Source organism: Elaeis guineensis, chromosome 13 (assembly GCF_000442705.2).
Source record: "Elaeis guineensis isolate ETL-2024a chromosome 13, EG11, whole genome shotgun sequence".
Classification (NCBI taxonomy): Eukaryota; Viridiplantae; Streptophyta; class Magnoliopsida; order Arecales; family Arecaceae; genus Elaeis; species Elaeis guineensis.
Genome location: NC_026005.2, coordinates 18,158,496 through 18,171,667, shown reverse-complemented (window position 1 = coordinate 18,171,667; position 13,172 = coordinate 18,158,496).

The following is a 13,172-nucleotide window of genomic DNA, read 5'->3' as shown; positions in this document are numbered from 1 at the left end:
TTGATCAAATTAAAGCACGATTTAATATGTAACATACTGTGTTAATTACTTCCATCCAAAAGTACCTTGGGAGGTTGCTTTCACATAGCATGGTACGGACCATTTCTTCAAGGGTTCTATTTTTTTTCTATTACCTCATTTTGTTGGGGTGTCCTAAGTGCTGAAAAGTTATGGTCAATATATTTTTCATCATAAAACTTTTCAAATCTTGATTTTCAAATTCGATTTCATGATCACTTCGAATATGTTGAATTGAAAAATCTTTTTCATTAGTAACTTTTTGATAAAATTTTGAGAACACATAAAAAGTTTCATCCTTATGTGTCAAAAAAAAATCTATGTAAAATAAGAGAAATCATCAATAATTACAAAGCCATATCATTTTTCACCCAAACTAATAGTTCTAGTGGGTCCAAATAAATCTGTGTAATAATTCTAATGGCCTAGAAGTTGAAATAATATTTTTAAATTTGAATGATACTTTTGTTTATTTATCTAGTTGGCATGCATCATAAATTCTATCCTTTTCAAAATTCAATTTAGGTAAATCAATAATCAATTCTTTTTTAATAAGTTTTGAAAGTGAATGCATGCTAATATGTGCAAGCCTACTGTGCCAAAGCCAACTAGTCTCATTAATTTTGGCATTCAAGGCTACTAGGCATTGTAAGTTTATCTTGAAAAGATCATTCAAATCTACCATATAAACATTACCATGTCTATGCCTAACAAATTTAATACCTTCTTCATTGGGACTAGTTACTATGCATAATGAAGATTCAAAAATAATTTTGTACCCTTTATCACAGAATTGACTAATACTCAATAGATTATGTTTCAAACCATCTACTAATAAAATATTTTTAATATACTTGGAGAGAGTGATACCAATGTTACCTATATCGATGATCTTTTCTTTACTATTGTCTTCAAAGGTGACCATCCCTCCATCTTTTGCATCAAGTGTGATGAATTGAGATTCATCATCGATCATGTATCTTGAGCACCCACTATCAAGATACCATTTTCGATTTGTTCTTTGGGATGCAAGACACACCTGCATTCAAATATCAAGTTTTTACTTTAGGTACCCAAGCTTTCTTGGATCCTTTTTGGTTAGTCAAAGTGGTTCCTTTTGGAACCCATATTTTTTTCACATTAGAATTTTCAGATTTGTTAGAGAAACAAGTATAGGATTTATGTCCTACTTTACCACATTTGAAGCAAGTAATATTTAAAAATTTATTGCTTGATGAGTTTGCATAGATATTTTTCAAAAATTTTTATTTCTTTAAAGGATTGTAGCCAAGACCAGCTTTATCATAAACAGTCTTTTGATTATCAAGTATCATTTGAAGTTTAGTTGAACTAAGAGTAAACTTTTCTACCATAGATTTTAACTTAGCAATTTTATTTTTCAAGTTTAGATTTTTTTGTGTCAAGACCAATTTTTCATTTGAAATAATTTTATTTTCTTTTAGTAAAGATTGATTCTTTGATTTTAATTCTTTGTTCTTTACCCCTAACTTTTTTAGATCATCAACTAGATCATAAAATGCTTCTTGAAGTTTTTCGAAAGTAAAGTCATTAGGAGTTTTAGCATTTACCTCATTTTCATGTGCCATAAGGTACAAATTGGCTTGCTCATGTGAATCTTCTTCTTTAGAGTTTGACTCATCACTATCACTCCATGTAGCCACCATAGCCTTTTTCTTATACTTCTTGGGGCCCTTCTTAAGTTGTGGATATTCAGACCTGAAGTGCCTCGGCTTCTTACATTCATAACAAATAAGGGATTGCTCCTTATCCTTCTTCTTGCTATGCTCTCCTTTGGTAGGTGGCCTCTTCCTCATTCCTTATTTTTTTTTCTTCAAAAATCTTTTAAACTTTCTAGTGATAAGGGCCATTTCTTCATCTTGCTCTTCATTTTCTGTTTCTTCAGATTTCTCATCGAGTTGAGTAATGGACTTGAGGGTGATTATCCTCTTCTTCTTGACATCTTCTTCTTGATGTTGTTTCATGCTTAGCTCATGTGTCATTAGCGATCCTAGAAGCTCCTCCAAGGATAAAATATTTAAATCTTTAGCTTCTTGGATTGTGGTCACTTTGGCCTCCCACATCCTTGGTAAAGATCTAAGAATCTTTCTCACAAGTTTGCTGTTAGAGTAAGACTTATCAAGACTTTTTAGACCATTAATAATATCTGTAAAGCGAGTAAATATTTCAGTTATTGATTCATCATATTCTATTTTAAAGAGTTCATATTTGTGCACAAACATGTTAATTTTTGATTCCTTAACTTGATTAATGCCTTCATGTGTTACTTCTAATCTATCTCATATTTTCTTAGCTAACATGCATGTTGAAATACGATTAAACTCATTATCATCTAAAGCACAATATAAAATATTCATGGCTTTATCATTGAGTTAAGCTATTTTCTTGTCAATCTCATTCCATTCTCTTTCAAGTTTGGTTGATTCTATACCATCACTTATCTTAGTAGATGTGTACGGTCCATTAACTATGATACTCTACATATCACAGTCAAGTATCTGAATAAAAATTTTCATCCGAGCTTTCCAATAGGTGTAGTTTGATCTATTAAAAAGTGGAGGTTGGTTTGTAGACTACCCCTCGGCTAATGAAGCACCAACTTGAGTTGCCATAGATCTTTAGCTCTTTGATGGTTAAATCAAAGTAAGGCTAGAGCACCGAGCTCTGATACTACTTGTTGTCCAGCTATGCAACCCAAGAGGAGGGGGTGAATTGAGTTTTTAAAATTTTAACGTTAATTTAGAACTATGAGGATTAAATAACAATGAGCAGGATATATGTAGAGAGTGATTTAAGCAAGGTGTAGAAATTAGATACAAAAATATAAGTAGATAAAAAAATTTAGAAAGAGAGCAAGTAAGCACAACACAAACAAACAAGATTTATAGTGGTTCGGTGCCAACCTTGCACCTACATCCACTCCCCAAGCTCCTACTTGAAAATTCAAATCTACTAAACCGTATGCAACAAGAATACTGTTGCCCAGCTATGCAACCCAAGAGGGGGGGTGAATTGGGTTTCTAAAAATTTTAAGCCCAACAGATAACTTATGAAGAACAAAATAATGGCTTTAAATCAATATTAATTAACTAAAGCAGTATTGCAAGGATATAAATAAGATAAAGCGATAAAGCACACCACAAACACAAGGATTTATAGTGGTTCGGTGCTAACCTTACACCTACGTCCACTCCCCAAGATCCCACTTGGGAATTTTAATCCACTATCCTTTGTATTCAACCCGAATACAAAACGTCGGAAACTCCGACACTAGCTATCCCAAGCTAGAATACAGGACGTCGGAAACTCCGACCCTAGCTATCCCAAGCTAGAACACTTGTTTCCCGGGTACAAGCCAACCCACAACACTCCGATTTCAGGTTCGGATCAACCTTTCCTTGTTTTGGAAATCCTCCAAAAATAAGAGCAAAAACTCACAAAGAGTAAGAATATTTAGAGCACAGATGAATACAAAAACAGCTCCTTAAATGAGCAAATATAACAATAAAAGCTTTACTCAAATGAAGAACCCCTTTTTCAGATTTTCTCAAGATGAATGAACGGTTGAACGCTTGAGAAGAGGTTGATTGTTGATTGAAGATCTCTTGAAAGCTTTGAACGATCTCTAGATCAAGGCTGAAACGATAGGCGTGAAGAATTCTCTCCTTGAAAGATCTTCCTTTTCTCTTTCACAATCTCTCTGGTATATTGTGGATCCTCTCTCTTTTTCTCTATGGATATTTCTTTGATCTCAGGCTTTTTCTTGCAAATTTCGGATCCTCTCTTCTGTTCTTCCCTTTTTCCTCTCTTTTCTTCTCTTCGTTTGATTTCACGTTTGATCCGCTATTTAATCTGCAATTTCTTTCATCATTTAAAGCATTTTGTAGCATTAGAAGCAAGAGAAAACAATTTAGGCAGATAAAGAGCCGTTAGAGGATTTTTAGGAAGCATAAATGGCAATTAAAACGGGCAAAAAAATAGCCGTTGCTGACATTTCCCGTCGCAGGGGTCGACTCATGAGTCGACTCATGCTTCAGGAGTCGACTCATGAGTCGACTTCTGTTGCAACAGACCAGAAGATCTGATTTCTGAATTTTTCGGTTCAAATCAGCAGGGGTCGACTCATGAGTCGACTCATGCCTTGTGGGTCGACTCATGAGTCGACTCACAGGTCGTGCCAAGCCAAAAAATCCAGTGTGCCATGGGAATTTTTTCGTGCCATTCAGCTCATAGTGCCATGAGTTGACTCATGAGTCGACTCATGCACTTCAAACCTTCATAACTTCAGAAATATTAGTCCAAACACAATGAAATTTTCACCAATAGATTTCAAATCATTTGTTCTACCAAATGATACTATCAAATCAGGATTTTAGCAAAATTACGATTTTGCCCTTGAAGAGCATAAGGACTTTTTCAATTGTTTGTATCCCTTCAATCTGCTTTGTAATCATCAAAATCAATCTAGGAGCAACAATCTCCCCCTTTTTGATGATGACAAAACATATGAACAAAAATATTTATGTTAATGCATTAATTTCAAAAGAATCCATTATGGGTGTATATGCTTGAAAAGAGTATGATTCTTTTGGCATGCAAAAATAGTTTGTCCATTTTCTTAAAGATTTGAAAAGGGTATTAGATCATTTTGAGTTCAAGATATTTCAGAGCAAGAGAAGATAAATAACTTTTTCTATGTATCAGAGCAAAAATAATTTTTACAATGATATCAGAAAAGATTTTATAATGTATCAGAGCAAGAAAATTTTAATGTATCAGAGAAAATTTCATACAGTATTAGAGCAAATGTTATAATATTTTAGAGAAACCTTCACACTGTATCGGATCAAATGTTATCATGTATCAGATCAAGTTGAAAGAAATTGTAGGATGAATCAGAGTAAAACAAATTTCTTATTGATGTCTCAAGGTGAGTAAAATTTCAAAAGCAAGTTTGAATATCAGAGCATATATATAAAAAAAATACTTATTTGCATTGTACTCATGATTTTGCTTTTGATGGATTAAAGTTCTGTCTGATACCAAATTTCTCTGTCTGATACCAAATTTCGATACCAAAATTTCTCAAAGTTTTGTTTAATCTTTCAATCCTTGTTTTTGTCTAATTTCTCCAATATTTATTTAATTTTTTTTCAATATTTTTTTTAATTTAATTTCTCCCCCTTTTTCTCATAATTTAGGGTTTTGCTTTTTTTTGTCTAATTTCAATTTTTGTTTAATTTTAATTTCTCCCCCTTTTTGACATCATCAAACATAGTTAACTCTTTCTTTTCCTTTTCTGAAAAATATTCTTTAATTTCTTCCTCTTTAGAGTTTTTCACAGATGTTTGCTCCCCCTTAATATAGCAATTATCAATAGCAAACAACAATAAGGAGAAGATAATATTTCAACAGATGTATCGGAGATTGAAATATAACCAACATATAATCATTACAAAGAGGTAGAAATATAGGTAAAAGATGATTCCATTAAAATCATAATTGTTTCAATACATAGAATTCAACCAGCTAAATGTCAATACATGGCCCCAAGGTATAGATCCTAGAACAAGATACTAACTCCTAGAACCTAGTAAAGATCAAGATAAGTCAATGATCAAGACAAATCATGGATCGGAGTCATCAGATATAGTATGAGAAGATGATGGATCAGAAGTGCGTCCTCTACCCCGTCTGCCTCTGCCACGAGCAGGAGAACGAGATGAACTGGGTGGCTGAGAACGCTGAGATGCTAGGGACTGAACAGAAATGGTGAGTCTAATAGAATCAAGGACGTTCAGTGCTCTGGAAACAGATTGAAGTAGAGCAGTGAACTGGGTGGTAGCATGCTCACTCGATCCTCTGATCTCTTTCCTCAGTAGCTCATATCCACCTTCTAGTGCTCCTCTGAGCCTTCCAGCCTCTGCAGTGAGGTCTGTGACCTCAATAGTAGACTCCTGTGGCTGGGGATGGGCCAATGCAAGGACTTGCCCCTGCAAGTCAAGAACTCTGCCAGTAAGTCTCCAGACAGTATCCTCAAGCTGCTGTATCCTGACGGACTGATCTGAAATCATCTGAAATATAGTGGAGATGTGGGGAGTAATGGTCTGATCAGAAGAAGTAGCTCCAGGTGCAAAAGAAGTACTACTCCACTGGCTAGACAACAAAGAAGCCACACGCTGAGATATATGCTCGATCTGATCGTCAGCCAGTCTGAACTCTGAATGAGGTGCTCTGCTCTCTGGCTGATACACTGGTGTGGGCATCCTAGTAAACTCAGAAGGGCCAGCCTCAGTATCATGAATGAACTGGGTATCTGGTGAAGCTGCCCTGAAATCATGTACAGGAGAAGATGGACCTTCTTCTTCTACTCTGCCTTCAGTTCTGTCTTCAGCTCTTTCCTCAGCTCTCTCCTTAGCTCTTTCTTCAGAGCCCTTGATCCAACCACCAACAGTCTTTGTAATTCCCATTCGGTGCAGGCTGTGTTGGTTGAAAGTGTCCACATGTGAGAGCTTGGTAGGTGTCTCCCCTTCACAGCTAACTCCAAACCTCCTAAAAACTCTAGTAAGGGCCATACCATAAGGCAGGTGTGCCTTGGATCTGTTCAAAGTTTCTCTCATGGCCTCTATCATAAGTGTAGGGAGGTTTAAGAGGGTCTGAGTGATGATATGAAACATGACACATACATCTCTGCCAGATAGTAAGTCATGTCTACCACTCCTAGGAAAGAATAGTTTTGTCACAATCTGATGCAGGACCCTCATCTCAATGGACAGTAGCTTTGCTTCCAATCTGTTTAAACTTCCTGAAAAATCTTCTCCTAAGATAATTCTGATCCCTTCTTCTTTAATTGGGAGTTCCATATATGAGTATCCTTCACTAGGCAACTGAAGTATCTCTCCCAATATCCTAGAATCCAAACAGATGTCAATCCCCTTTACAGTTGAAGTCACAGATCCGTTTCCATAATTTAGGTTCTGGTAGAACTCTCTGACTAGATCAACATAGGTGACTTCCTTAAGAGAGCAATAAAGTTCCCATCCTTGATTTTTGATCTTGGTAGCAAAAGTAAAGCCTTCTTTCTCAAAGAACCGAAAATCTATATTTTTCCCGGTTTCTACTTTTCTATCAGAAAGAAGATTTACATTGGGGCTTATGGAGGGTTGAGAGGGACCTTGAGCAGGTACTGAAACTGGATTGGGAACAGTGGAAGACTGAGCATGCCTTTTCTTTCGGACAATTTCCTCAGGCTCTCGGATTGATTTCCTTCTTTGGGGAAGTTTCATCTTTGGAGCCATATCCAATAAGGTAGCAGACAAGAAGACTTGAATTCAGTGGAGGAGGGATCACTAAAGAGTAAAGAAGAATTTTGGTGGAAAAAAGAAGTGGATTTTGAATGAACGGTGAAGTTCTAGGGCACGTTCCACCCGCGCCAAACACTGCGAGAATGCACAGAAAAATCCTTTTCAAGGAGGCGATTTTTGGTGGAGAGAAGGAGGGAGAATTGCCTCGAAATTAATCTTTGAATTTGGAGCAAAACAGAAGTTTGGAGAGGACGGCTTTCGGAAGGAAGACGACGAGAAGATGAGTCGTCTCATAAACAGGTTTCCCGTTTTAAAAACAATGAACCCGATGGAAGTTGGTGGGATTTACAAGTTTGCCATTGAGTCGACTCATGGGGGTCGACTCATGAAGTTCAGAAAATCAGGAAAAATGCAAATAAATTCCAGAAAAATTCAAAATTTTGGGAGAAAGAATTTTGCTCAATGATAAGTTTTTAGAGTGATAAACCTGAGCTTTTGGAACTAGGATAGATGTTGAAAATTGAGCTCTAAGAGATTTTGACATCTATTCTTTGGAAATTGAGAAATTTCAGACAAATGGATCTAGAATTCCTAGATTTCTCCTAATTTCACAAAATCTTTCCTCACTAAGGGCCTTTGTAAAGATATCAGCTAATTGATTTTCAGTGCAAACATATTCAAGAATTATATTTTTGTTTTGAACATGTTCTCTTATAAAATGATGTCTTATCTCAATATGTTTAGATCTTGAGTGTTGTATTGGATTTTTAGATAGATTTATAGCACTTGTATTATCACATTTTATTGGTGTTTCATTAAGTTTGATTCCAAAATCTTCGAGTTGTTGCTTAATCCACAAGATTTGAGCACAACAACTTCCGGCTGCAATGTATTCGGCCTCAGCCGTAGACAGTGCTACCGAATTTTGTTTCTTGCTAAACCATGAGATTAGGTTAACTCCAAGAAATTGGCAAGTTCCACTTGTGCTTTTTCTATCTAATTTACATCCAGCAAAATCAGCATCAGAATATCCTAACAAATTAATTTGTGAGTCCTTAGAGTACCATAACCCTATAGTTTGTGTACCATTTAAGTATCTAAGGATTCTTTTAACAGCATTCAAATGAGATTCCTTAGGATTAGATTGATATCTTGCACATAAGCAAACACTAAACATGATATCAGGCCTACTTGCAGTTAAATATAATAATGAGCCAATCATACCTCTATAGTATTTTAAGTCTACGCTTTTACCTTCATCATCCTTGTCAAGCTTACATGAGGGACTCATTGGTGTGCCAATTGGTTTGCAGTTCTCCATTCCAAATCTTTTGAGTAGTTCCTTGGTGTACTTGCTTTGGGTGATGGAGATTCCCTCTTTTGATTGTTTGATTTGGAGTCCGAGGAAGAAGGTGAGTTCTCCCATCATGCTCATCTCGAACTCTCCCTGCATAAGCTTAGCAAAGTCTTGACAAAGGGATTCATTAGTAGACCCAAAAATTATGTCATCAACATAAATTTGTATAATTAGCATATCATTTTGGTTTCTTTTAATAAATAGAGTTGTATCCACATTGCCTCTTGAGAAACCATTATTTAGTAGAAATTTGCTTAGCCTTTCATACCATGCTCTAGGTGCTTGTTTTAGACCATATAAAGCTTTATTTAATCTAAAGACATGATTGGGAAAAGCATGATTTTCAAATCCAGGGGGTTGTTCTACATATACTTCTTCAGAAATATATCCATTTAAAAATACACTTTTAACATCCATTTGAAATAGTTTGAATTTCATAAAGCAAGCATAAGCAAGTAGAAGTCTAATGGCTTCTAATCTAGCAACAGGTGCAAAGGTTTCATCAAAATCAATTCCTTCTTCTTGATTATATCCCTTAGCAACCAGTCTTGCTTTATTTCTAATTACATTTCCATGCTCATCTAATTTGTTTCTAAAGACCCATTTTGTGCCAATTATTGAATAATCTTTAGGTCTTTTCACTAAGGTCCAAACATTATTTCTTTCAAATTGACTGAGTTCTTCTTGCATAGCATTAATCCAGTTATGATCATTTTCAGCTTCTTCAAAAGTTTTAGGTTCAAGTTGAGATACAAAAGCACAATGATTAAGTACATCTCTAAGTGAAGAACGTGTTTTTACCCCATGCATAGGATCTCCGATAATTAATTTCTTAGGGTGGTTGTGAACATACCTCCATTCCTTGGGTAAGTCATTTGTACCTTGAGGTTGTTCTTGAATTTCTTCACCTTTCTCATTTTGTTCATCTTCTTGATCCTTGTCTTCTGGAGTTGCTGAATCTTTTAGAGTGATCTCCTTCATACCTTCTATTAGTGGATCTGCATCATCAACACCCTTATTCTTCCTTGAAGGAAGATCGTTAGATTCATCAAAGACAACATGTATGGACTCCTCAACTACTAAGGTTCTTTTGTTGAACACTCTAAATGCTTTACTAGTGGAGGAGTAGCCTAGAAGGATTGCTTCATCTGATTTTGCATCAAATTTACCAAGTTTTTCTTTGCCATTATTTAATACAAAACATCGGCAACCAAAAACATGAAAATAGGCAATATTTGGTTTTCTTCCTTTCCAAAGTTCATAGGGGGTTTTCTTTAAAAATTGTCTTATTAAAGCACGATTTAAAATGTAACATGCTGTGTTAATAGCTTCCGCCCAAAAATATTTTGGAAGGTTGCTTTCACAGAGCATGGTACGGGCCATTTCTTCTAAGGTTCTATTTTTCCTTTCAACTACCCCATTTTGTTGGGGTGTCCTAGGAGCAGAGAAGTTGTGGCCAATTCCATTTTCATCACAAAAATTTTCAAAGTCATGATTTTCAAATTCTGTTCCATGATCACTTCTAATATTTTGAATTGAAAACCCTTTTTCATTAGTGACTTTTCGATGAAATTTCGTGAAAATTTGAAAAGTTTCATTTTTGAGAGCTAAAAAGAAAACCCAAGTAAAACGAGAGTAATCATCAATTATTACAAATCCATATCGTTTTCCTCCTAGACTAGTGGTTTTAGTTGGTCCAAATAAATCCATATGTAAGAGCTCTAAAGGTCTAGAAGTTGAAATAGTGTTTTTGGATTTAAATGATATTCTAGTTTGTTTACCTAATTGGCATGCATCACAAATTCTATCCTTTTCAAAATTTAATTTTGGCAAACTGAGAACTAAATCCTTTTTGATTAATTTTGAAAGAGAATGCATGCTAATATGTGCAAGTCTACGATGCCACAGCCAACTAGTCTCATTTATTTTAGCATTTAAGGAAACTAGGCATTGCATGTCTAATTTAGTTAAATCATTCAAGTCTACCATATAAACATTGCCATGCCTATGTCCTATAAATTTAATGCCATCGTTGATAGGACTAGTCACAATGCAAACAGATGATTCATATATCAAATATATGTAGTTTCAGATCTAAATAAAAATGCATCACATATACATCAAATTTCAGATCTAAAACTAAATTTACACATATCAAATATATATCTAAAAAATAATTAAAATATTTTAAAAATATCTTTTCAAAAATCGATTCACATCAAACTAGGACAACCTTTACAGTATAGGGGGTAAACCCTATATCAGGACAACCTTATATCAGTTTGATGTAAATTTTTAATCATTCTAATTTTAGAACATGCTAATTTTTAGATTTAAAAGGATTTGATTTAATTATGAAGATTCAAAAATGACTTTGTTTCCTTTATCACAAAATTGACTGATGCTAAGTAAGTTATGCTTTAAACCTTTAACTAGTAAAACATTCTCAATGTATTTGGAGGGAGTGATACCAATGTTACCTATCCCGATGATCTTTCCTTTGCCATTATCTCCAAAGGTGACCATCCCTCCATCCTTAGCATCAAGCGTGATGAATTGTGATTCATCACCAGTCATGTGTCTCGAGCATCCGTTGTCAAGATACCATTTCCTGTTTCCTTCTTGGGATGCTAGACACACCTCATTTTCATGTGCCATCAGGCACAGATTGGCTTGTTCGGTTGAGGTTTCCTCGTCGGAGCTTGAGTCATCACTCGCACTCCAGGTCGCCATCATTGCCTTCTTTTTGAATTTCTTTGGACCTTTCTTCAATTGAGGACATTCGGATCTGAAATGTCCTGGCTTCTTGCACTCGTAGCATATAGGGGTTTGATCTTTCTCCTTTTCTATGCTTTGATCCCCTTTTGTAAATTTCTTTCTCATCCCCTGTTTCCTTTTTCTTAGAAATTTCTTGAATTTCCGGGTGATGAGAGCCATCTCCTCATCCTGATCTTCATCTTCAGAGTCATCTGTTTCATAATCAGGTGAAGTTGTGGATTTGAGGGCAATGGTTCTTTTCTTTTTGATTTCATCCTCTTGATGTTGCATCATGCTAAGTTCATGAGTCATCAAGGATCCAAGAAGCTCTTCTAGAGGTAGAGTGTTCAAGTCCTTTGCTTCTTGGATGGCAGTCACCTTGGCTTCCCAAGTTCTTGGCAGTGACCTGAGAATCTTCCTTACAAGTTCACTGTTAGTATAAGATTTGCCAAGACTCTTTAAACCATTGATTATATCAGTAAAACGAGTAAACATAGCAGTTATGGACTCATCATGCTCTATTTTGAACAATTCATATTTATGTACAAGCATGTTTATTTTAGACTCTTTTACTTGATTTGTTCCCTCATGGGTGACTTCTAACCTATTCCATATTTCTTTAGCAGATGCACAAGTAGAAATGCGATTAAATTCACTAGCATCTAGTGCACAATAAAGAACATTCATAGCTTTGGCATTTAATTGTGCTAATTTCTTGTCAACCTCATCCCATTCTTTCTCGGGTTTGGTTGACTCCTCACCATCTATAATCTTGGTGGGTGTGTGAGGACCATTCACTATGATACTCCACATATCATAGTCGAGTGCTTGTATGAAAATCTTTATCCGAGCTTTCCAATAGGTGTAATTAGACCCATTGAAAAGTGGAGGTCGGTTTGTTGATTGCCCCTCGGCTAGAGAAGTTCCAACATGGGTTGCCATAGATCTTTGGCTCTTTGATTGTTAGATCAAAGAAGGGCTAGAGCACTGGCTCTGATACCACTTGTTGCCCAGCTATGCAACCCAAGAGGGGGGGTGAATTGGGTTTCTAAAAATTTTAAGCCCAACAGATAACTTATGAAGAACAAAATAATGGCTTTAAATCAATATTAATTAACTAAAGCAGTATTGCAAGGATATAAATAAGATAAAGCGATAAAGCACACCACAAACACAAGGATTTATAGTGGTTCGGTGCTAACCTTGCACCTACGTCCACTCCCCAAGATCCCACTTGGGAATTTTAATCCACTATCCTTTGTATTCAACCCGAATACAAAACGTCGGAAACTCCGACACTAGCTATCCCAAGCTAGAATACAGGACGTCGGAAACTCCGACCCTAGCTATCCCAAGCTAGAACACTTGTTTCCCGGGTACAAGCCAACCCACAACACTCCGATTTCAGGTTCGGATCAACCTTTCCTTGTTTTGGAAATCCTCCAAAAATAAGAGCAAAAACTCACAAAGAGTAAGAATATTTAGAGCACAGATGAATACAAAAACAGCTCCTTAAATGAGCAAATATAACAATAAAAGCTTTACTCAAATGAAGAACCCCTTTTTCAGATTTTCTCAAGATGAATGAACGGTTGAACGCTTGAGAAGAGGTTGATTGTTGATTGAAGATCTCTTGAAAGCTTTGAACGATCTCTAGATCAAGGCTGAAACGATAGGCGTGAAGAATTCTCTCCTTG